At 40.8% G+C, this 26,314-nt stretch overlaps 1 protein-coding gene across 4 annotated transcripts in view; it reads left to right on the forward strand.

Annotated features, from left to right (window-relative positions):
• The window catches only part of CNNM2 (cyclin and CBS domain divalent metal cation transport mediator 2), a 143,990-nt gene that overhangs the window by 63,061 nt on the left and 54,615 nt on the right, over positions 1-26,314 (forward strand). The window lies entirely within an intron of this gene.

A 26,314-nucleotide genomic window follows, 5' to 3' on the forward strand; every position in this document is an offset into this window, starting at 1 on the left:
TCTGTTACGGTTGTTGATGGCTATGTCACAAACTACCCCAAAAGTTAGTGGTTTAAAAACATTCATTTTATTACACCCACAGATCCTGTGGATTTGAAACAGGGTACAGCAGGGATGGCTTGTTTTGTGCTCCAAAGTCTAGGGCCTCAGCCAAGAAGACGTGAAAGGCTGGTGGTTACTCAAGTAGCTGGGGGCTGAAATCGCCTGGAGACTGAAAGGTTTTCTCAGGCTCCGCTGAGGAAGAAATGCCAATCAGCCGCAGAGTCAGGCAGTACAGAGCTTTATTGGGGTTTGCGCACCCAGGCAAGGTTTTCCGGTCCGCACAGTGGGGCTGGGGAAGTCGAGCCCAAGCAGGGAATATGGTGGGGTTTTATTTGGTTGGCTCTCCTCGTGGGAGCTGGGGATTGGCCCTTTGAACAAAGCAGCAATATATTATTGGTGGCTTTCCTTGGGCTCAGGTTGCTCTTTCGGCTCCCTGGTTTGATGTCAGCTGTCTTTTCCAGGTTGTAGTTCAGCTGCCATTTTGTCCGACCCCGCCCATCCTGACAGAGACCTCTTCATGCAGGTGTCTGGTGACTGGTAGGTGTCCGAGGTGACCTGAAGGCTGGGCTCAGCTGCAGCTGTGCCTGGAGCCCCTACCTGAGGCCTAACTTGAATCCTCCCAGCACAGAGGCCGTGTTCTGAGTGGGGAGTCTGGACAGGGGGCCTTTGGAGATGGGGTCTCCATTGTCCAGGCTTCCCAAGAGGGCAAGAGGAAACTGCTTGGGTTCTTCTGACCTAGTCTCAGCAATTGCATCCTTTCTGCTCTATTCTCTTTGTGACTAGTGAGTCAGTAGAGGAGGAAGTAGACCCCATATCACTTCATTACAAAAAGAGATAAACAAGCTGGATTTCTAGTCTATGTGGAAAATAATACTTTTTCTTTGTATTGAAACATTTAAATTTTTATTGCTACCCCCAGCTGAGTCCTTGCTCCTGGGGTGGTTTCCAGTTTGGACACCTGCTCCTGACAACAAGTGGTGAGGTCTAAACCAAATGATCAAATGACCCATTGAGGACAAGTGGTAAATGGAGTCTGGGCCAAAGGGGACAGAGGGTGAGTCTTTGGTGAGAGGTGGTGAAGGACATCACGGAGGGCTGCAGTTCCGCCCCCTCCGCAGGTCCGGCCGTGTGCCAACAAGCCCTCCTGGCCTGCAGCCCAGCCTTCATCCAAGGGTCGGGGCCTGGGTTTCTCTGCACCTGTCGTCACCAGGGCAAACCCAGGTTCCTTAATGCCAGCCGAGGATGTACATCTGCTCTTGAAGCTGAATGTTCAAGAACAGAATGAATAAAAGTCAATTTTGTCACCTGAGTGACAAACCTTGCAGAACATTTGGAAATGTGGATTATTAGGTAAATGATTGTCTTTTTTTTTTTAGGGTTTTAAAAAATATATATTTTATTGATTATGCCATTACAGTTGTTCTATTTCACCCCCTTCATTCCCCTCCACCCTGCACACCCCTCCCCCACCATTCCCCTCCTTTAGTTTATGACCACATGTCTCAAGTCCTTTAGATTCTATATTTCCCCTACTATTCTTGCCCTCCCTCCTATCTACTTTCTACCTACCATCTATGCGACTTATTTTCTGTACCTTCTCCCACTCCCCTGTTGCTAACCCTCCATGTGATCTTCATTTCTATGGTTCTGCTCCTGATCTAGCTGTCTTCTTAGTTTACTTTTGTTTTAGGTGTGGTTATTAATAGCTTGCTGTCCTTTCAGTGGTCATCTTTTTTGTCTTCTTTTTCTTAGGTAAGTCCCTTTAACATTTGATATAATAATAAGGGCTTGGTGATGATGAACTCCTTGAATTTGATCTTATCTGAGAAGCACTTTATCTGCCCTTCAATTCTAAATGAAAGCTTTGCTGGATAGAGCAATCTTGGTTGTAGGTCTTTGGATTTCATGACTTGGAATACTTCTCTCCAGCCTCTTCTTGCCTGTAAGGTCTCTTTTGAGAAATCAGCTGACAGTCTGATGGGAACTCCTTTGTAGGTGACTGTCCCCTTATCTCTTGCTGCTTCTAGGATTCTCTCCTTCATTTTAATCTTGGCTAATGTAATGATGATGTGCCTTGGTGTGTTCCTTCTTGGGTCCACCTTCTTTGGGACTCTCTGAGCTTCCTGGATTTCCTGGAAGTCTATTACCTTTGCCAGATTGGGGAAGTTCTCCTTTATTATTTGTTCAAATAAGTTTTCCACTTGTTGCTGTTCCTCTTCCCCTTCTGGTACCCCTATAATTCAGATGTTGGAGCGTTTAAAGATGTCCAGGAGGTTCCTAAGCCTCTCCTCATTTTTTTTGAATTCTTGTTTCTTCATATTTTTCTGTTTGGTCATTTTTTTCTTCCTTCTGTTCCACTCCTTTGATTTGAGTCCCAGTTTCCTTTCCATTATTATTGGTTTCCTGTGCATTTCCATTCATTTCAATTAGTTTAGCCTTCATATGTTCCTCTAATTTGTGACTAAAATCAACCAGTTCTGTGAGCATCCTGATCACCAGTGTTTTGAACTGTGCATCTGAAAGTTTGGCTATTTCTTCCTCGATTAGATTTATGGGCTCTGGGGCTTTGAGTTGTTCTTGAGCCATGTTTTGGTCTGTTTGTGCCTGTTATGTATGAGGAGCAGAGGCTTAGTTGTTCACCAGGGCGGGGCTACCCAGGTCGCTGGTTTGTGACGCTGTATGTCGGGGCGGGGTCAGAGAGGGACAATGGTGGTCCCCTCTACTGCTTCCTGCCACTTGGGGCCTGCTTGGTCATCTCACTGCTCTCTCCTTCGCTGGTTATCTGTGTGAGAATGTGTGACCGAGGTCAGCCCTCAGCGGGTCCACCCGCTACTCCACACCTGGGATCCGCCCACGGCTGCCTGTGCGCCTGGGTGGTGCACCCCGGTCGGTCCCATGGATCTTTTCTGCCCGACCCCGCTCTGCTGCTGGCTCTGCCCCTCTTACCGGTTTGGCTGAAGGGTTTGTTGTTGTCAGACTTCCGTATAGTTCAATTTTCTGTGGTTTGGCTGAGTTTTTGTTGCTAAAACTTTGTTGTTTTTAAACTTGGTTGTGCGGGAAGACACAGTGCTTCCACCTATGCCTCCATCTTGGCGGAAGTTGATTGTGTTCTAAGTAAGGAGAATGGCTATATTCATGATAGTGAATGAAGTTTGTGTATCTGATTGTTGGTATATTCTGTGTCCTCAAACAGGATGAAATTGAGATTTTGTGTTCAGATCTGAAGTACCACTCGGGCAGGTGTAACGTGGGTGCTCTGAAACATGAGCAGCGCACGGGGGCGTGAACACCTCGCGTGAACACGACCACCACGTGCCTTGGGGCGTTCCTCAGTTTAGTTAACTCCTTGCTCCACGTGGTCACAGCTGTGGCGAAGGGGTAATGAAGAAAAGTTTTTCTAAAATTTCAGCTTTTGTTTTTTCCCATAGTTAATATTAAAAATGTTTTTATGTTATTGCAATTAATGTTTAAGTTACTAGGATAACCCAAAAAAGTTTTTTGACTCTGTATATTGCTGAGTCATTACTGTATCTTTAAAATTTTTTTAAATTTATTGATTTTAGAAAGGGGGGGGAGAGAGAGAGAGAGAGAGAAAGGAACATTGATTTGTTGTTCCATCCATTAATGCATTCACTGGATTCACTGGTTGCATCTTGTATGTGCCTTGACTGGGTATTGAACTTGCAACCTTGGTGTATCAGGACAGTGTTCTAACCAACAGAGCTACCTGGCCAGGGCCTCAATACTGTATCTTAAATATTATATTTTAGCAACTTTAATGAACAAATTATTATGAAAAATCTTATCACAACTTACATCATTATTCTTGTGGGAATTTTTTCTTGAATGATTTAGAAACATTTTTTAGGAATATGACCTGCTTATAACCTAGATATGGAGTGTATGTGAAATTTGTTTCAAATTTTGATGAATAAATCAAATATAGTGGGAAAACACATGTGAAGCTTAGCTTTTTCAGGTTTAAATTTATATTAATATTGAGTATTAAAACCATCAATATGGTTATAATTGAATGAATAATATGTAGTCCTTAAAAAAAAAAAAGGGATAGCCCTGACTGGTGTGGCTCGGTGGATTGGAGCATCGTTCCAGAAACCAAAAGATTGCCAGTTTGATTCCCAATCATGGCACAGGCCTGGGTTGTGGGCCAGGTCCCCAGCTGGGGGCATGAGGGAGGCAAGCAGTTAATGTTTCTCTTACATATCACTCATTGATGTTTCTCTCCCTCTTTCTCTCTTCCCTCCTCTCTAAAATAAATAAAACCTTAATGAAGGGGGATAAGGTAGGCGCCAAGATTGGAAAGGAAGAAGTAAAATTATCTCCATTTGCAGATGACGTGATCTTGCATATAGAAAACCCTAAGTAATCCGCTAAATCTGAATGTAAAATTTCACCTGTTAAAGGCCAACTATATTTGAATTAAGTCTGTTGAATATTTGTGTAATATAATTTATATGAGAAGGCAGTTCAGGAGAGAGACTCAAATAATGTAGATTAAAGATAGCATTGTGTGGTCCTATATGAAGTTTCTGTGCAATTAGAAACTAAATTAAATCAATGAAATGTATTTCATCAAGAGATAAGGAAAGCTGCAATATTAAGCATGAATGATACACTTACTCTTATTTTCTTGGCAGCCCTATTAGATTTCTAACATGCTTTTATAGATCATCTCCTCCTCCTTTAAAAATGACTTCGAGTGTATCATAATGTTTAGCAACTAAAAGAAGATGCTAAAAGCAAACAACATTAACTCTAGACTTCATGACGGTTTAGAACAAGTACCTTCTTGAGAATAAAGAAATCATTTTTAAAAGGGCTTGCACTGTAGCCCTGGCTGGTGTGGCTCAGTGGATTGAGTGCTGATCTGTGAACCAAAGGATCACAGGTTCAATTCCCAGTCAGGACACATGCCTGGGTTGTGGACCAGGTCCCCAGCCCAGGGGCTGCACATGAGAGGCCACCACACATTGATGTTTCTCTCCCTCTCTAAAAATAAATAAATAAAATCTAAAAAGAAAATAAAATTCTGTTTAAAAAATAAAATAAAATGGCTTGCACTAGATACAATACATAACCATATTTATAGCCTTATGTCAGCATTCAGGTTTTTTTTTTTTTCCTGAGGAGATATCTCCGAGTAAGTTAGGAATAGTTTGTAAAATCTATTTTGATGCCACATTAAATTGTAATCACCCAGGTGGCTCTTACAAAAACATTTTCATGGGCACGTGTATCCTGCTTTGTAGAAGCAGAAACTGTCATTCCTACTGAAGCCACACGGGAGGTTTCCTACGCACAGTGCAGGTGTGATTTCAAGCAGTGGGGTGGTGTTCAATGAATGCACACTTCTCGTGTTCGCAGAGTAGTTTTACCTGTATCCAGAGCAGGGAAGCCCCTTAGGGCTTTATTTAGTGCTGTAGCAAAGGAAATGAGAATGGTCTGGCTAACCACGTCAATATGCATAATTGACAAGCTACTCAATACTTGCAAAGATAAGTACTTTCCACTCTTTGGCTATCAAATGTAACTTCATGTAAATATTAACTATAATGTATTATGTTCTTTTGTTACAGTAAATAACCTGTATATTCTGTTATACAGAAAATAACATGTGACCCCCCATATATATGTGCTAACTAAAGTGAACCAATTCTAGGAAATTGAAAAATACTGCCTGCCTTCTAGGCAGGATGGCCTTTAGCATCAATATGATTATAATGGAATGGATAATATATAGCCCTTTAAAAAAGGTATAAGGTAGTCACCCGGATTGGAAAGGAAGAAGTAGAACTATCTCTATTTGCGGATGACACAATCTTGTATATAGAAAATCCTAAGTAATCCATTATAAAACTTTAGAATTAATGAGTTCATCGGATGTCAGGGTAGGTACAAAGGAGTCACCTGTGTTTTATACATTTGCACTGAGCAATCTGACAATCAAATTAAGAAAGTTTCATTTATAATAGAACCAAAATACTCAGGACTAAATTTAACAAAAGAAGTAAAACTTGTACTCTGCAAATGAAAAATTGTTGAATGTCCAAAATAGGCAGATCTTTAGAGACAGAAAGTAGATGAGTGCTTGCCTGACAGTGGGGCGAGGGGTTGGGAGGGATCGGAGTGACTGCTCATTGGTTGGTGTGGGTTTCTTTTTGGGGTGACGAGGTTTCAGAATTAGATAGTGGTGATGGTCATGCAACTGTGTGAACATGCTAAAGACTATCGAAGTCTGTAACTCAAATGGATGAAATACATGGTATGTGAATTAGATCTCATAGCTGTTTTTTGAAAGGAGGGGGTAAGGTAAAGATAAAAATATTGAAGTGAAAAGATGTCTATAGCTTAATACAAGATTTCTGGGTAATTTTTCCCCCTCCAACACTAGAGGGCTCAGCTTGAGGCATTGCAATTTTGTTTGCATTTTCTCTACCTAAGCTAGTTGGGTTCAATTTCTCTTTTAAATTTTTTTGAAAACTGCAAAGTATGGTAATTTAAAGAATAAATTTTGTTTCAGTTTGCTTTGTATATAAAGAAGCCATACATTAGCTTTTAGAATTAAAATGTTTTTGGATAGTTATGGGAAGAATTTACTTAGTTTTTGAATAGTTTCCTGTGTCCTTCAAAAATCTCTCTGAAACCCTTGGGAAGTTACCACTAGGAATGACCTCCCACTTTTCCTCCACAAAAACTCGTAAGATAATTTTTTCCAAATATTTTATTGATTATGCTATTACAGTTGTCCTGTTTCCCCCTTTTATTCCCCTCTGCCCTGCACACCCTCTTCCACTCACATTCCCCCCCTTTAGTTCATGTCCATGGGTCATACATATTAGTTCTTTGGCTTCTCCATTTCCTATGCTATTCTTAACCTCCCCCTGTCTATTTTGTACCTGCCATTTATGTTTCTTATTCCCTGTATCTTTTCCCCTATTTCTCCCCTGCCCCCTCCCAGCTGATAACCCTCCATGCAATCTCCATTTCTGTGATTCTGTTCCTGTTCTAGTTGTATGCTTAGTTTGTTTTTGTTTTTTTCTTAGGTTCAGTTGTTGATAGTTGTGAGTTGTCATTTTACTGTTCATAGTTTTTTATCTTATTTTTTTTAGGTAAGTCCCTTTAATGTTTCATATAATAAGGGCTTGGTGGTGATGAACTCCTTTAACTTGACCTTATCTGGGAAGACTTTATCTGCCCTTCCATTCTAAATGATAGCTTAACTGGATAGAGTAATCTTGGATGTAGGTCCTTGCCTTTCATGACTTGGAATACTTCTTTCCAGCCCCTTCGTGCCTGCAAGGTTTCTTTTGAGAAATCAGCTGATACTCTTATGGGAACTCCTTTGTAGGTAACTGTCTCCTTTTTTCTTGCTGCTTTTCAGATTCTCTCCTTAACTTTAATCTTGGGTAATATAATTATGATGTGCCTTGGTGTGTGCTTCCTTGGGTCCAACTTGTTTGGGACTCTCTAAGCTTCCTGGAGGTCTATTTCCCTTGCCAGATTGGGGAAAATTTCTCATTATTTGTTCAAATTAATTTTCAATTTCTTGTTCTTCCTTTTCTTCTGGCACCCCTATAATGTGGGTGTTGGGACATTTAAAGCTTCTTGGAGCTTCCTAAGCCTCTTCTCATTTTTTTTTTTTAATTCTTCTTTCTTCATTCTGTTCTGGTTGAATGTTTCTTTCTTCCTTCTGGTCCACTCCATTGACTTGAGTCACAGTTTCCTTCCTTTCACTCTTGGCTCTCTGTACATTTTCCTTTATTTCACTTAGTATTACCTTCATTTTTTCATCTAATTTGCGACCAAATTCAACCAATTCTGTGAGCATCCTGATCACCAGTGCTTTGAACTGTGCATCTGATAGGTTGGCTATCTCTTCATTGCTTAGTTGTATTTTTTCTGGAGCTTTGATCTGTTCTTTCATTTGGGCCAAATTTTTTTTGTCTCGCACTCCTGTTACATAGTAAGGGTAGAGTTTTTGATGTTCACCAGGGTGAGGCAACCCACGGAGCTGTGTTGTGATGCTGTATGTGGGGGAGGGTCCAAGAGGGAACAGTGGTGCTCGCTCCACTTTCTGCTGGATTTCAGCCACTTCCCCCATTACTCACAAGCAAATTGGGCCCTTCTGGTGCTGATTCCTGGGTGGGGGGGCTTCTGTACCTCCTAGGACCCTGTGATTCTCTGCAACAAACTGTCCTGTGAGGCTGCAGTTTCTCCTGCTGCCACCTCATCCCGTACAGGTGTTTTCAGTCAGAGGCTTTAGTTTGAGGCTTTATTTCCCTGCACTGGGACCCTGGGTTCCAAGGTCTGTCTTGTTCCCCAGTTGTTCCTCCTGGTTTATCTGCCAGCAAATGTGGGCCTGCCGGGTCTGCCAGCTGTCATCTTGACGCATGTCCTTTCTGTCTGGTTGTCCCTCTCTGCCCCTCCCGCTGGTCTGAATGAGTGTTTCTTCTTTAACTCCTTGGTTGTCAGACTTCCATACAGTTTGATTTTCTGGCAGTTCTGGTTATTTTTCATTTTTAAATTTGTTGTTGTCCTCTTTTGGTTTTAAGAGGAAACAAAGTGATGTACATATGCCTCCATCTTGGCCAGAAGGTAATTTTTAAAATGACTGTTCTTAGTGGTGTAAAATAAGAATGAGAAACTCAAAAGAATAAACAAAAGAAAATAAGCATTATAAGTCCAATCTCTTACAGGTAAGTGTTTTTAGGTTTTGGTGTATTTCCTTTTAAAAATAACCGATTTATTGAGATGTAATTTACAGTATACAGTTAAGCCATTTAACCTCCCGGTTCTTTCCAATGAACTAAAGCATAATGTATGCACAGAAAATTACATAACATCTAAGTATGCAGCTTGATGGGTTTTTCCATCCATGTAAACTATGCATGTCAAGAAACAGTAACTAAGAGGGACATACATGCCTGTGCCCCTTATAGGTTACAGTTTCTTTCTGTTTCTGTACTTTATGTAAATGAAAACAAAGAAGAGACATTCTTTTGTTCTGCTGCTTACACACCACGTTTTATTTGGGAGTTGCAGTTGCAGTGTTTCTTCTCGTTGGTGAGCTCTACTTCATTTTGTAATTATACCACAACTTACTCTGTGCAGCACTTGGGTAGTTTTCTGGTTCTGGCTGTTATTAATAATGATACTGTTAATACTCTTGAGCATATTCTTTGGTGGCGAGGTGTGCGCTTCTGATGCGCGCATATGGTGGGTGAAATTGCTGTATCGTGGGGCAGTGCTTCTCACACTGTAATGTGCACATCAGCCCCCTGGATGGAGGGCTTGTTCAGGTGCAGATTCTACTTCAATATATCTGGGGCGGACCTGAGAGTCTGACGCCTTCCCGACAGACTCAACGGGATGTCGTTTGTACTGGCTGTGGACCACACTGTGGGCAGCAGGGTCGTAGGGAATAGACGTCTGTTTAGTCTTAGGTAATGCCTGACAGTTTTGGAAGTAATTGTGACGTTTCACATTCCTGACAGTGTGTATGAAATTCCTTTATTGTGTATATAAGTCTTGTTTCTGCATTTTTATTCTGTTGTGTTGAAGAGTTTTTTTTCTGTGCCAGTACCACATTCTTAGTTACTTTAGTTTCTTGTGAGACTTGGTATCTGCTCACACAAGCCCTTAGACTTTGTATTTCTTCTAAGATTATTTTGGCTGTTCTTGGACCGTAGTATTTTTATCTAAATTTTATAATTAGTATCAGTTTCCACATGCAAATACGGAATTATCTGATGAAGGTTGCATTACCTCTGTAGACTGATTTGAGGAAGAATTGATACCTTTACAATAAGTCTTTGAACGTGGTATATCACCCGTGGACTGTAATTGTTTCAATCATACTTGTTTTCTGTGTAGAGGCTTTATTTTGCTAGTTTATTCTTAAGTATGTATGCCATTTGTTAATGGCTTTATTTTTAGATTCTTCTATTTAACAATTTTTGGTGCCTGATATATAGAAGTACAGTTGATTTTTGTATATTATCAAGCATATTGGTAAGTTCATTGAGTGATTTTTTTTTTGTTTGTAGATAAGAGTCTTTGTGGGTTTTTTTCTGTGTGTATGAACACAATCAGGTCATGCACAAATAACCAGTTTTTCTTTCCTTTTAAAACCTCACTCTTGAAATACTCTTACTTCATTTACTTGCCTAAATGCACTGCTTAGAACCTTGATTATAATGTTGAATAAAGGTGGTGGTGGGTATCCTTGTCTTCTTTCCATTTCAGGGGGAAGCTTTCAGTGTTGTGTTTGCTCTAGATTTTGTGTAGAGACCCCTCGTCCTGTTAGAAAAGATTCCTTCTAACTCTCAGTTTTCTAAGAGGTTTTTTTCTCTCTTTCAAATCATGGCCAGGCTGGATTTTGTAAAGTGCTCTCTCTCCTTTTATTGACATTGATTGTATGTGACATTACTCCTTTATTTGGTGAATACGATGAATTACATTAATTGATGTTTAAATATTAAACAAATCTTCTTTGGAATTTGGGACGTATTATCTCTTTTACATATTTCATTGGATTGGTTAGCTGACATTTAAAAACTTATTACATTTATGTCGAGGGAAATTTGTATATGCTATTCCTTGTTATGTCTTTCTCAGCTTTTATGCCAGCCTCATAAGTGAATTGGGAAGCATTCCACTTTTTCTGTCTCAGAAAAGTGTAGGTAAGATAGTTATTGCTTCTTTTCTAAGTGTTTGGGAGGGTTCACTGGTGCAGCCATCTAGGACAAGAGTTGGGAAGGCTTTTAGTTGTAGATTTAGTATATTTCATAGGTAGAGGACTGTACTGTTTCTTCATCAGTTTCAGTGTTTTACTAGGAGTTTATCTGTTTCACTTAAATCTTCAAATGTACTTTTGAGAACATTTTGAAATGTGTATGTGAAAATTGTTCAAAACATGTTCTTAAGTATCTTCTTAATATCTGCAAGATCTGTGGTTATGGCCCTGCCTCTTTGCTAATATTGATAATTTGTTTTTTCCCTTGATTTGCCTTGCTAAGTGCTTATCAATTACATTGGCTTGACAAAGACTCAACTTTGGTTTTATTGAATGTTTTCTATTTCATTTTTTTAAAATGGTTTATTTTATTCTCATGATGGGAAGGAGGAATGAGTGGGGGAGGGGAGAGGGAAATAGAGGCAGAGAGAGAAACAGACAGAAACACTGGATAGTGGCCTCCCCCATGTGCCCAGACTGGGGATCGAACCAGCAACCTAGACACATGTCCTGATCGGTGATCCTTCGGTATACGGAATGATGCTCCAACCAACTGAACCACGTTGGCTGGGGCCAATTAGATTAGATTATCCTCTAATCTATTTCCTTCTAGTTTGTTTGAGTTTGATTGTTTTTTTTTTTTTTTAATCTCATTTCCTGAGGTGGATGCTTGAATTACTGACTTTCAGCCTCTTTTAGGGCTGTACGTTTTCCTTTAAAGCACAGCTTTAGCTGCATCGTATGTGTTTTCATGTCTTACTTTAAATATTATCTTAAAATATTCCCTAATTTTCTTAAGATTTCTTCTTGTAGTTAATTCAGAACTCTATTTGGGATTTCTAGTTATCTGTGATCTAAGAAAATATGGTTTTAATTCTTTGAAATGTATTGAAACTTGTCTTAGGGCTTCTTTATTTAAATAGTGACAACAGACTGCATATACAGTGGTGGTCCCATAAGGTTATGGTGGAGCTGAAAAATTCGTGTCACTTGGTGACATGGTAGATGTCATGAGATCATAGTGCAACATGTGTTACTCACATGTTACGGTGATACTGGGTAAACAGACCTACTGTGCTGCCATTCATATAAAAGTTTAGCACATACAATTATGTACTGTACCTAATACTCGATAATAAACAACTGTGTTACTGGTTTATGTATTTACTAGGCTATACTTTTTGTCGTTAGAGTGCACTCTGCTTATAAAAAGTTTGCTGTAACACAGTACGGCACGTCAGGCTGGTAGCAGTCTCATACATCTTGTGTCTCTTGATTGCATGATTTTCTTCGCTTGATTTAGTCTCCTGTGTTTTGTACAGTAACATGCTGTACAGGCTGTAGCCTGGGAGCACTGGGCAGCACCATCTAGCCCGGGTATGCGGTGGGGGAGACTATGCCTCTAGTTGGTGTGAGTGCACTCGACCACGTTTGCACAGTGACGAAATTGCCGACTGATGCCTCTCTTGGAGTGTATCCCTATTGTTAGGTGGTTCATGACTGTACCTGGTTTTGATTCGTGAGGTCTTAAGCTCTGATAACTCACCGAACCTCAGTAGTAGGGATATGTGAGTGGTGGAGACTTCCTCATGGCTGGATGTGCGTAACTTAACCTCTTTTATTCCCCCCCCCCCCCGTAAGGGATTGCTCTGCCAGCCATGTTCGTAAAGCTGGATAGAATTAAATTTCTCTTCAGTAAAATAATAATGAAATCATTGCTGTGTTTCTCTGAGTGAGATTGCTACAATCTCAGAGTTCCTACAATCTCACTGAGTCGAGTTTTATGTGTTCCAGATCTTTTCAGTTACATATTTATAATTTCTTGTGCTAGGTAAATAAATGCTGGGTGATTTTTATTTTTTAGATTTTATTTATTTATCTTTAGAAGGGAAGGGAAGGGAAGGAGAGGGAGAGAAATATCGATGTATGGTTGCTTCTCGTGCGTCCTCTGCTGGGAACTGGCCCCTGCTGGGAACTGGCCTGCAACCCAGGCATGTGCCCTGACTGGGAATCAAACTGCGATCCTTTGGTTTGCAGGCCCATGCTCAATCCACTGAGCTAAACCAGTCAGGGCTGATTTTTAAACCTTATTTATCTTAGCTTCAAATTATTGGAAGGCCTCAGTGTCACCCAGGATTAGCTGTATCATGTGGGAGGCCCAGGGCAGAATGAAAATCAGGGGCACCTTGTTCAGAAATTATGATGGATTTCAACACAACAATAAAAGAGCATCAAACCGAGCGTGGGGCCCTTCTGAGGAGGGGGCGCGGGGGTGCCTGGTGTAACCGCCTCACACCCAGGGAGCCAGATCTGCTGTCACCACTGCGTAGAGGTTAACCTTTAACTGGAAACATCAAGTCAGAAGTTAAAATAGAAGTAAACTCTTAATGGGATTTTTCCGTTGTTCACATGTATTTCCATAGTGCGGACTCTGAAATGCCTCTTCCCAGGCATGTGAAAAATCAGATTTTTCAAATTTCCACAAATAATTATAGTGCAGTTTGTAGTGTTAGCTAAATGCCTGCCCATTGAAACAACCTTATGTACTCAGCCTTGGGAACATTTTGCAAGTCTTTAAAAATATGACCACTTACAAAAATATTTCTTAAGAGAAATTTCATGTTGGTATATGACACTTGAGTAGACTTTTAAAAATTGGGATTGAACCAGAGAAGTATGGCTCAGTGATTAGATTTTAGAGACAATATTTAGAGAAAAAATAGCCTGAGGGGAAAATCTGCATGTTCTAAGCTCAGAAGGTGCACGTTCCATGAGAGTGTGTGCATCTCCTCTCATTAGTTGATTAATCAGTTTTGAAATTTAGAGAAGTGTGTGATTCATTTGGAAGCTTTCTACAGAGACTGATTTTAGGCATTAATAATCATGTTGTACAGTACCTTAAATCAGAAATATAATTGTGATTTATGGGGTTTTTTTTAGTGGAGTTTGGTAGCTTTTCTAAATAAAATGTCAAAAGTACCACTTTATGAATATGTAAGTATACCCAAACATTTTAATTTCTGTATCTTTTTGTTTTCAGAATGCAATATAATAAACTACTCAAATGTATACATATATAAATAATACATTTTGCTATGTGACAATGAGAACCACACTTTTCAACGAAACTCGATTTTGAGAAAAAATGGTCTAAAAAACATGAAAGTTCAGGGATGACTATCTTTCTAATCAATTTTTAAAGCTAGCCTTTAAAAATTGATTTTAAAGGCTAGTCCACATATTCTCATACTGGTCTTTTCTGCAAGGTAGTTTGGCCTTGACAAGGTATCATTCACCAAAAAGTTCCACTTCTAAGAATTTATCTTAAAAAGGCTGGATAAGTTCACATGGTGTATGACCAGGTCTGTCTCGGAAGAAGTCCAGCCATTGTTAATTTGAGAACGGCATGTGGGACATCAGTGTAACCTGGCAGCCAAGGAGAGTGTCCTGGAACGCTCGTGTGTGAATAATGACAACTCACTGGACTAGTCAGTGGGGGCGGTAGTGTTTTTGAGGGAGCATGTGGACTGTGCTACTGTCGCATTCAAAATGAGCAAGTAAAGCAACGAATGAGCTGCATCAGATTTTGCACTAAGCTTGAATATTCCTCTGTGGAAACTATTCAAATGACTCAGAAGGCCACAGCTATGGGCAACTAACTGGTGATTGGCAGCTTCATCACGTCAACACGCCCACTCCTACATCATGTCTCCTGCAGTTTTCTGGTGAAACATCAAATCACACAGGTGACTCAGCCTCCTAACAGCCCAGATTTGGTGCCCCATGAATTCTGGCTTTTCCCAAAACTTATATCACCTTTGAAATGGAAGAGATTTCAGACTGTTGATGAAATTCAGGAAAATATGATGGGGCAGCTGATGGTGATTGGGAGAACTGTGTGAAGTCCTACGGTGCCTACTTTGAAGGGGACTGAGGCATCATTGTCCGAAGTACAATGTTTCTTGTATCTTGTATCTTCAGTAAATGTCACTGTTATCATATTACATGGCTGGATATCTTCTGGACAGAACTCGTTTATAAGAATACTGCAGCATTGATTTTAAGAGTGCAGAACTGAGAACAATGTATATCCATTCAGTAGAGGTAAATTATGGTGTATCCATATAATAAACCATTAGACATGATGTTAACTCTATTGTACAAGAGTAGATTTAGATTATAGAAGATGAAGGGAAAGGAGGGGAAGGATGCTAAATAGAAAAGGAGTGCCAATGTACTTATCTTAAAAGTGGTAAGTCAAAGGAGATTGTAAGTGATAGAAGAGAAAATGAAGGTATAATTATACTGCCTAAAGTTATGAAGCTAACCAATAAAGAATGTGCATGTACTGATAAAACCTACATTTGGAGAAGGGAGAACTGGAGATGGGAACTGATGAAAATGATTCATTGTGAATTGAAGTCCACAGACAGTGTCTAAAAGGGGTAACTGAAGAAGGAGTGAATACAGCCCTGGCTGGTGTAGCTCAGTGGATTGAGCTCGGGCCTGTGAACCGAAGAATCGCAGTTCGATTCCCACTCAGGGCACATGCCTGGGTTGCAGGCCAGTTCCCAGCAGGGAATGCACGAGAGGCAACCACACATTGATATTTCTCTCCCTCTCTTCTTCCCTTCCCCTCTAAAGATAAATAAGTAAAATTAGAAAAAAAAAAAAAAGAAGAAGAAGGAGCAAATACAACTGCTCACGGTGTGGGAAGTTTACACTGTTTTTGGCCACGCATCTTAAAGTATCTGTTCTGTTGTCAACACAGCACACTGTACCAGTCTGCATGTGTAGCTTTCACAGGCAAATAGAGTAGATTTAAGGTATTTCCAAATTTCAGAGAGACATAAAATTGCAGGATCTCATTTAAGATCACTAAAAAGGTTATCATTAAAATCTTAACAAAATCTCAAAATAAATGCTAGAAATCTTGGAAGCAAATAATTACAAAAGAATACTGGTAAAAATGTTGACATATTTTGAAAGAGATAAAGTAGAGGTATGTTTAATTATATATTATTTTGATTTAAAAGAAAAGACTCATGGACATGGGCAACAGTGCAGTGATTTTGAGGGGTGGGGGCGGGAGGTCGGGGGAGGCGGGAAGAGGGTATGGGGTGATAAATGGTAATGGAAAAATGCAATAAAAAATAAACTAAAAATAAATAAATAAACTAAAAATTTAAAACATTTCAATACTGAATTTAATAGTATAATAAAGTGTTAATATAGTTTCAAGTATAAAATATACATTGTCAAATAGTATATATAATATGGCTGTCTTTTTGCTTTGTAACATATACATTAACTAAAAAAAGCTTTGGAAAGATAAACATGAAATGTTAATATCTCTTGATAGTGGGATTAAACATGATTTCTATTTTCTTATGTTTTCCATTCTTTTTTTTAAAAATGATTTTTTAATTTATTTTTAGAGAAAGGGGAGGGAGGGAGAAAGAGAGGGAGAGAAACATCAATGTGTGGTCGCCTCTCAGGTGTTCCCCACTGGGGACCTGGCCTGCAACCCAGGCATGTGCTCTGACTAGGAATTGAGCCGGTGACCCTTTGGTTCCCAGCCCGTGCTCGATCCACTGAGCTATACCAGCCGGGCATTCTCTCTTTTTTAAAGCAATGAATTTATAACTACTTTTTGGTAATGAGGGAAAACTTTATTTTGGAAAAAGAAGTAATAATAGTGACATAGCCTGATGCAGAGACTGTGTCGTTTTGCGTCTAGTGTCCAGCACAGCGCTTGGCACGTGGGAGGTACCTGGTTAATACTCGCACATACTTAAGAAAAACGTATGTCTGTAAGAATGTCATCTTTGCTTCATAAAAGCATTCCATGACCATTGGCAAAGTAAAATAAGTTACTTTTAAGTAAAAGATATATTATGAAAACTAGTGTGAGAGTAAAATGAAAAGCCTACAAAATGTGATGTTTAGGTAAAAATAAGTTTTAAAAGAACACTAGAAAAGCAGTGGTTGGTGTTTTGCTGCTTTTTCTTTTTCATTGGCAATACACTTGCAGCATATAAAATTATTAAAGTATAAAAATGTATTATAGTGAAAAATTTCCCACTACTACCAGTACTCTCTCCGTGGAGGCAGTCAAGTTTTTTTGTTTGTTTTGTTTTTTGCAACCAATGATATTCTTGCATATCTGTCCAGAAATACTACACAAATAAAATGTATATTTTCCCCTCTTTACCCATGATAGCATGTTGTACATGTCGTATGCGTATTTTTGTGTTTTGTCTTTCTCAGTGTGTCTTAGAGGTAGTTTCATGTTGGTACATAAAAGAACATTTTTCTTTTATTTTTAAGATTTTATTTATTTTCAGACAGAAGGGAAGGGGGGAGAAGGAGAGGGAGAAAAACATCAATGTGTGATTGCCTCTCTCGTGCCCCTCACTGGGCAGCTGGCACACCCAGGTGTGACTGGGAATCGAAGCAGCAACCCTTTGGTTCACAGGCCGGTACTCAGTCCACTGAACCACACCAGTCAGGGCTCATTTTTTTTTTTTTGTGGCTGCATATTTTATTGTATTTATTGTATGGGTGTATCAGAATTGATTTAACCATTTTCCTATTAATGGATATTTAAGTTTCTTCTAAGCTTTTTACTACTACTAACAATATAACAAAGAATTTTCTTTTTCTTACACCATTTTACACTTGTGTACGTTTACCTAGAGGATATATTCCTAGAAACTAGACTTGCTGAATCAAGGGTATTTGGGTTTTCAAATTGAGTAGATTTGGCCAAATTACCCTCCAATGAAGTTAAAGTAGTTAACACTTCCACTAACATATGAGAGATTTTATATGCTATAAAATTATATGCTATAATTTACTAGGTATCCTTGATAACATTTAAGAATTTTTTATGTGCTTACATGAGTGATAAAATTCTTCACAAAAGTAATAAAAGTATATACGCTGTTTATCATAAGAATAAAAGTTAAGATTTATTATAAATGATGTTCTAAATATACTGTAGTGTGTTTGGTGGGTGAAGTGCTGGGCAGTGTTGAGGAGGAATCAAACCCAGCGGAGGCACCGTCCTGTGTAGTCATCTAGTGTCGTGCAGCGAAGTGTTGGTCTGAGCTGTGCTGCGGTGACGCCAGAAGAGCCCGACTGAGTTGGGAGGGACCCTCAACACAGCGAGGGCGACTGACGGAGGCTGAGACAAAAGTAGTCCCGTCTGGAAAAACAGACGGCAATGAACGAGTGGAGAATATGAAAGCTAAATTTTATAAAATCATGAAAAATGCGAATGTGCTACACTTAACTTTTTGATGAACATGTGTTAGAATTTCAGAATTTATGTGTAGATGGGTGTATATTAAGTTGAATTCTGAAAATGCTTTCTGCCAGTAAGCGTTATAGATTGAGCGCCCGTTCATCCATCAGAAGTGAGCTGAGAAGAGCACTGTGTAATATACATTATAGAATAACCTGTTGTAATTGGGCTGTGAGAGACAAGACCAATGACTTGACACATCTGTTTAAAAAGTGTCTTCAGCTGAGCCATGGCCAGGTGGCTCGGTTGATTGAAGTGTTGTCCCATACATCAAAAGGTTGTGGGTTCAATCCCCAGCCAGGGCATATACCCAGGTTGCTGGTTTGATCCCTGGTTAGGGCTGATGGATGTTTCTCTCTCTCCCCCTTTCCCTCCCTCTCTCTCTCTCCCCACCTCCCCTCTCCCCCATCCCACCTCTAAAATCAATAAATATATCCTCAGGTGAGGATTTTTTTTTAAATCTTCATTTGAGTTGCAAAAAAGAAAAAAGGGTTGAATTTCTTTACCTGCAAGCCAAGCAGTTTACTGAAGTTCTGAAAACACTGGCGAATGTTCTAGAAAGGGTTCAGTACGCAGTGATATTTCACTTTGACTCTAGCCAGTTTGGTGTAGTCTGTTGCAGATAAGAGCTTCAGAACCTTTGGAGGGAAGTTACCTTAGCTTTCCCTTTCCCTGTCTTTCTTCAGACATATAAAGAGAAGTGCTATACAAAATGGGTGGTCTTTTCAGGAAGATTTTGTCATTCCTTAGCCAAGAGTGGAAGGAAATCCCGTGTAGCTAACATAGCAAAGTAACCAACAGTATGGACGGACCTGAATTCTCGTTTGTATGTTACACCTTGGTTATTGAACGTCCGGGTTTTCGAATAAGTCAGTTCTTGACCAGGTTGCTCATGGAAAAAATGTCTTGGCTGTTGAACAAAAGAGACTTTGGTTCTCGATTCCTGACCCGTCAACCCTTTCATGCCGATGTCTGTATGATCAATCACACGTCTCTCAGGAGACAGGAGCTTTGACTTTCAAACGAATTGTTTCTCCAGCAGTTTTCCGAATGAATTAGTTCAAGAACCGAGGTTCCACTGTGCTTAGCCATAGACTCTTTGATCTGCAATTTCTTAATTTGTAAGATGAGGATGGTAATTCATAGGCCCCATGAGCTGTTATGTAAGAGAAAACCTTTGAGTAAGTGACCAGAGTCCTTTCAAGGGCGGCTAGAAACCCAGGAATGTCTGTTAGCCTGTTTAGGTCTCAGTTTTGTGATTTATAAAATGGAATTTAATAATAGTCTCTTCTTGGATAATTAAATAAGACAAACAACACAATGCCTGACGTACAGAGGCCCACATAATTGTGAATTATTGCTACCTTTGCTGCAGCGTGCGATGTGTGTTGATGGAATTACAGGTTGTATGGACTTGAGCCGTGCTCTGCGGGAAGGCAAATCCCCCGCCACGGTGAGTTGGATAGAGCGTTTTGCTCGGAAAGGTCGTTAGTAGAAGGCAAGCGTGGGGTGCACCCAGTGAAGTGTGACAGTGGGATGCCAAAAAAACCGGGCTCTAAAGTAACAGCCCCCTTTACCCAAGCAGAAAACAGAGTCTGACGCAAGCAGTGTTTTCTAAATGGCTCTGAATGGAACAACCGACCGGGAAAACTTTCCATCGAGAGTTACTGCTAATCAACCCAAATGAGACCGCACTGCTGGAAAGTCCAAGAGCAGTGGAAAGAAATAAAAAGGGCGCCCTTGTATTGAACGGGTTAAGACTGTATTATACTTTAATTCAGAAACAAGTTTCGGTGGTTGGAAAAAGTTAACGTAATTAATTCTGCAGTAAACTGTGTTAGATTGAGTTTATGGAGGGGAAATTTGAATTCTGTATTGAATTTGTAATTCTGGACCCAGGATCTAGATTTTGATCAAGTATTACAATCCAATCCCAACAGAAATTCCCTTAGTACAGTTTGGACCTTGAGAAACTCAGAGTAAGTAAAAACCATTCCAAGAAACTATGTTTCTTCTGCCTGTATAAAATTTGGGGGCCTTGTTCTTACTGGCCCTTTTAATCTTTGCTCCTGCCATTTATCATGTTGATTTCCTTTGTGGACTGAAGTTTACAACTCATGACCTGTTAGCTAGAATTTTAGACTAGGCCACTGTAATTCAGTATTTACTGAACACCAGTGTGTGCCAGGCAGGCTGCCACATGGGAGGGATAGAGAGGCAGGTAAGACATTGTTCTTGTCCTCAAGGTATGCGTAGTCTTACCGGGTGATATCAGTTGATGATAGTGATGATTGTAGCTGATGTTTATAGGGCACTTAACAAAGTGTTTGCTCTGTTTAAGTGCTTTGTGTGTATGAACTCAGTCCTCTGAAGTGCTTTGATGCAGGTGCTATTATTTCATTTATGAGTGAAGACGCTAAGGTACAGAAAACCCAGACCTGGGATGGCAGGTCTGGAATTTGAATGCAGGTTCTCTGGTCCCATGACGCCAGATAGACCCTGGGTTACTTATGCTTTGGTCACGGTTTAACTTATTAAAATTATGACTTTTAAAACCTATCTTTTTTTAAAACTTAAAATATGATAACTCCACTTACACTTAATTGTTCTTTTATTGATGCTCAAATGCTTTTAAATTCGACAGATGGAATTCCCATATTAATACTATTTATAAACTCAATTAGAGCTCCTTAAACATTTCAAACTGTTCTTACCAGTTTAATATGTCTGTTGTCTTCAAGTAGTTCAAACTTCTCCTAATAAATAAATCAAATATCTTTAAAATAAGACTAATAAGTTGGATAGTCTCTTAAGAACTTTAAACACCTTTTTAAAAGCATACACTACTGAGCATAATAGATATAGAAATTACCGTAAACACGACATACAAAATATCACTGCTATTTTATTTTGGGCTTAAAATTCTTTTTTTTTAAACAAAGGTGGAAAGAATGACTTCAAACCTGCCTTGGGGCCGAGGGCTGGAGGTGCAGGGCTGGCTCATTGACTGCCCAGGTCTGTCGTCCGGCCTAAGCCCAGGTCTGGTAGTGGGACTGTCCCTGCCTGTGCCTCTTCCGTGTGCTGCGCTTACCCCGATTTTGACCGTCGTCTCTTACTTCCTTTAGAGGTGACTGGATTCTGCAGTCCCTTCCCAGGCTGCATTTTTACTGTCTGATTTGCATTGATTAAACTTTAGTAATCACACGAATTAATCTGGGTTGGTATATAACAGTTTAGATAAGTACTATCGGAAAGTCAGATACACCACAATTCTGTACAGAGACCATCTCTAACACAAGCAGCACTTTGTGTGAATTAAGGGAAAGCTGCTTCTCTAGGTAGATGAATTATAAAAAAGCTCCAGTCTAGACTCAAGGTTCATAAGCCTTGCTGGATTTTTAAAAATATATTTTATTGGTTATGCCATTACAGTTGTCCCATTTCCACCCTGCACACCCCTCCTACCCATATTCCCCCCTTTAGTTCATGTCTATGTGTCATAAGTTCTTTAGCTTCTACATTTCTTTTTCTTCTTTTTTTTTTTTAGATTTTATTTATTTATCTTTAGAGGGGAAGGGAAGGACAGAGGGAGAGAAACATCAATGTATGGTTGCCTCTCATGTGTCCTCTGCTGGGAACTGGCCTGCCACCCAGGCATGTGACCTGACTGGGAATCGAACCAAGATCCTTTGGTTCCCAGGCCTGCACTCAATCCACTGAGCCACACCAGCCACGGCCCAGCTTCTACATTTCTCATACTGTTCTTACCCTTCCCCTATTTTCTACCTACCGTCTATGCTACTTATTCTCTGTACCTTCTCCCCATTTCTCTTCCCACTCCCCTGTTGATAATCCTCCATGTGATCTCCATTTCTGTGGTTCTCTTCCTGTTCTAGTTTGCTTTTGTTTTAGGTGTGGTTGTTAATAACTGTGAGTTTGCTATCCTTTCACTGTTCATATTTTTTATCTTCTTTTTCCTAGGTAAGTCCCTTTAACATGTCATATAATAAGGGCTTGGTGATGATGAACTCATCAAACTTGACCTTATCTGAGAAGCACTTTATCTGCCCTTCCATCCTAAATGAAAGCTTTGCTGGATAGAGCAATCTTGGTTGTAGGTCTTTGGATTTCTGACTTGGAATACTTCTTTCCAGCCCCTTCTTGCCTGTAGGGTCTCTTTTGAGAAATCAGTTGACAGTCTGATGGGAACTCCTTTGTAGGTGACTGTCCCCTTATCTCTTGCTGCTTCTAGGATTCTCTCCTTCATTTTAATCTTGGCTAATGTAATTATGATGTGCCTTGGTATGTTCTTCCTTGGGTCCAACTCCTTTGGGACTCTGAGTTTCCTGGATTTCCTGGAAGTCTATTTCCTTTGCCAGATTGGTGAAGTTCTCCTTTATTATTTGTTCAAATAACTTTCCCACTTGTTGCTCTTCCTTTTCCCCTTCTGGTACCCCTATAATTTGAATGTTGAAATGTTTAAAGATGTCCAGGAGGTTCCTAAGCCTCTCCTCATTTTTTTGGAATTCTTATTTTTTCATTCGTTTCTGTTTGGTTGTTTCTTCCTTCTTGTCCACTCCCTTGATTTGAGTCCCAGTTTGCTTCCCATCACTATTGGTTTTCTGTGCATTTTCCTTCATTTCACTTAGTGTAGCCTCCATTTTTTCATCTAATTTGCAACCTAAAACAACCAATTCTGTGAGCATCTTGATCACCAGTGTTTTGAACTGTGCATCTGATAGGTTGGCTATCTCTTGGTTTCTTGGATGTATTGGCTCTGGGGCTTTGATTTGTTCTTCTGTTTGAACCATTTTTTTGTTTTTTTTTGGTCTGGTCACACCTGTTACTCAGTGAGGGGCAGAGCCTTAGGTGTTCACCAGGGTGGGGCAACCCAGTCACTGGGTTGTAATGCAGTGTGTGGGGGCGGGGTCAGAGAGGGAACAGTGGCACTTGCTCCGCTCTCATAGGTCAGTTCTTTCCGCCGCTTCCCACAAGCAAATTGGGCCCTTCTGTTGCTGGTTCCTGGGTGGGTGGGTTTGTATATGTTCTAGGACCTGTGGGTCTCTCCAACAAACTCTCCTGTGAAGCTGGGAGTCTCTCCCGCTGCCTCAGCCCCAAGTGGTTTCAGCTGGTGGTTTTAGGCTTTATTTCCCGGCTCTGGGGCCCTGGGTTGCGGGGTCTGTCTCACTGCCCATTTTCACCTGGTTTATATGTGTGCGAATGTGTGACCTTTGTCAGCCAGCCACCTTGCATGCCTCACTGGGTCTGTCCGTTGCCACCCTGTGCCTGGGGTCTGCCATCCGCTGCCGGTGCGCCCAGGACCGCCAGCCACGGCTTCTTCCTGCCTCGACAACCTCTCCCCGCTGGCCACCAATTCCGCCCCTCTTACAGGTCTGGATGAATGGTTGTCAGACTTCTGTACAGTTCAGTTTTCTGTCAGATCTGGTGGTTTTTTTGTTACTAAATTTTTGTTGTCCTTAATTTTGGTTGTGCGAGGAGGCACAGTGTGTCTACCAATGCCTCCATCTTGACCAGAAGTACCGCTTTGCTGGATTTTAACCTCTACTTGCCCTCTTTACCACAGGTATCATATTGCTCATAAGATTCCCCCCCTTTTTAAATCCTCACCCAATATGTTTATTGATTTGAGTGGGTAGAGGAGAGAGAGAGAAAGAAATATCAATGTAACAGAGAAACCTTGATCAGTTGCTTCCTGTAAGTGCCCTGACGGAGGATTGAACCCACAACCTAGGTATGAATGGACCTGGACTGGGAATTCACCCACAACTTTTGGTGCATGGGACAACACTCCAACCACCTGAGCCACCTGGTCAGGGCAAGATTCTCCCCTTTGGGTACCATTAAGACTCATGAATTTTTGCAGAATTAATGGCCAAAATGCTGTGTGACCCTTTAAACTGCTCCTTTCTAGACATTCTAGCAAAAACAAGACATTCTAGCCCTTTTTTCTGGACTGCACTAGGATCAGCTGTTCTCCACGGAGCTGGTAGCTGTGGTGGCAAAGCAGTATTAGGTTCTACCAGAGGTGTTAGAGACTCGGTTACACATCACACTGTTCTGTTGGATTACTGATACTGCTCTAGAGCGACGCATTTCTGAAAGATTGTTTTTCATGGGTCCCGGTGTTTCCAGCTCAACTCATGAAATCCTTAAGGTGTAGTATTCTCACTGAAAAGGTTTTCCAGCTGTCTGTCAGGTTTTGAGCCTCTAGCTTGCTGTGTTTGAGTTTACGTCCTTTAGGTACCGATTTTGGTGGGTGCTGTAGGCCAGCTGTGCGGTCCAGACTTTCTGTGATGCAGTCGGATGTGTGCCCGACTAATCCCCACCCCCGCCAGACTTCGCATGCGCTCCTTGTGTCGTCCCATGTTCGGCAGGGGAGACAGGCCACCGGCCCGGTCCTCACGCCACCTTCCTCTCGCCTGCGGCCTCTTCCTCTCGGTGGCGTCCTGAACCCCGCACCCGCCTGTGCTGCTTCGTGCCCCCTGCCCTCGGTCTGCACCTTCCTTTCTTTCGTCTTCTCCCTCTAAAGCTGCATCTCGCTGTAACGTGGGACTTTTTGTTTTTAGTACTTTTAGCACTTTGTCAAATACTTTTATTTTCTATCAAAAAAAGCAGGTGGGGCCCTGTCTGGTGTGGCTGAGTGGAATGAGTGCCAGCCTGTGAACCAAAGGGTTGCTGGTTCGATTCCCAGTCAGGGCACATGCCTGGGTTGCAGGCCAGGTCCCTGGTGGGGGTGTGTGTGAGAGGCAACCACACATTGATGTTTCTTTCCCTTGCCCTCCCTCTAAAAATGAATAAATAAAATCTTTAAAAATAGCAGGTGAGCCAAACATTGGTTTCTCCGTTATAAGTTGCCCCAGTGGAGTAGGTATTAATGGAGCTCAGCTATTAACATATTTACAATGTTTTATTTCTTAAACTGGATGGTAGGTACATAGATTTTTTTTAAATTTATTGACTCCTTGATTTGAGAGAGAGAGAGAATGATTTAAGCATTCATTAGTTGCTTCTTGTATGTGCCCTGACTGGGGATTGAACCCGCAACCTTGGCATATCAGGATGGTGCTCTAACCAACTGGGCTACCTGGCCAGGAGGGTTTTTGTTTTGTTTTCTTTAAAATGCAACTTGCTTCTACGGATTTTTTTCAGGGAATTTATTATGAAAACAGCAATTCTCTCTTTATTCTCATCAGTTTCTATAAATTACGTTAATTACAGCATCAAGTAGAGATATCATAAATAGGTTTGGGAACAAAAATAACCAGCTCTGCCCTGGCCAGTGTGTCTCAGTTGGTTGAAGCATTGTTCTGTAAACCAAGAGGTCATGGGTTTAATTCCTGGTCAGAGCACATGCTTGGGTTGTGGGTTTGATTCTGGTGGGCGCCCGAGAGGCAGCCCATCCAGGTTTCTCTTTCACGTTGAGTCTCTCCCGCTCTCACACTCCCTGCCCCTCTCTCTCCAGTCAATCAGCATGCCCTCGGGTGAGGATAAAAAAGAAATACCAGAATTCCTGCTAAGCATTCTACTTAATCTTAATCTGGGAGTGTGGAGGACTAGATAAAGCACTAGTGTGCCGGGCCCTCAGTGTTTGTGCTGGGAGAACGGAGTGTGTCGGTGAATCAGCTGTTGCACGGAGGTCACTTCGAAAGACAATCTACCATGTTGTGGTTTCACTTGTCTCATCTTCCCCACCAGACTCCTAGTTCCCTGACAGTAAAGACCAGTCTTATCTGTATGTGTTTTTTGTTGTGACCCTTAGTGTTTAGTGCAGTACCAAGCATAGTAAAAATAGCTCAGTAAAAATATTCATTGAATGAATCCATGACCAGAGGGGAGACCATATCGACCTCAAATGAATTCTGATCTGATAGTAATCTTCACACTGTCTTTGCAAATGTCAGGGTTTGTATGAGTGTTGCATATAATTTATTCTTTCATCGGTTTTTCTTCTTCTCATTCCCACAGCCTTCTAGTCTTTCTCTGCTGTGTGTCAACTTCCTTCTATTTATTGTGCATTGCAAGCCACCTGTGTTTATTATCATTCCATTTTCTTAACAAAGATGCAAAAAAAACCAAAACACCCCCACCCCCAGAAGTAACAGTTTTTGCTGCAATGACACTTTGCACAAAGAGAGATAAGAGTCCTAGGAAAATACAAAGTAGTTCCTTAGTTCTCGATTCTAGAG

Source organism: Artibeus jamaicensis, unplaced genomic scaffold, assembly GCF_021234435.1.
Source record: "Artibeus jamaicensis isolate MK-2021 breed Jamaican fruit bat unplaced genomic scaffold, CSHL_Jam_final contig_490, whole genome shotgun sequence".
Taxonomy (NCBI): domain Eukaryota; kingdom Metazoa; phylum Chordata; class Mammalia; order Chiroptera; family Phyllostomidae; genus Artibeus; species Artibeus jamaicensis.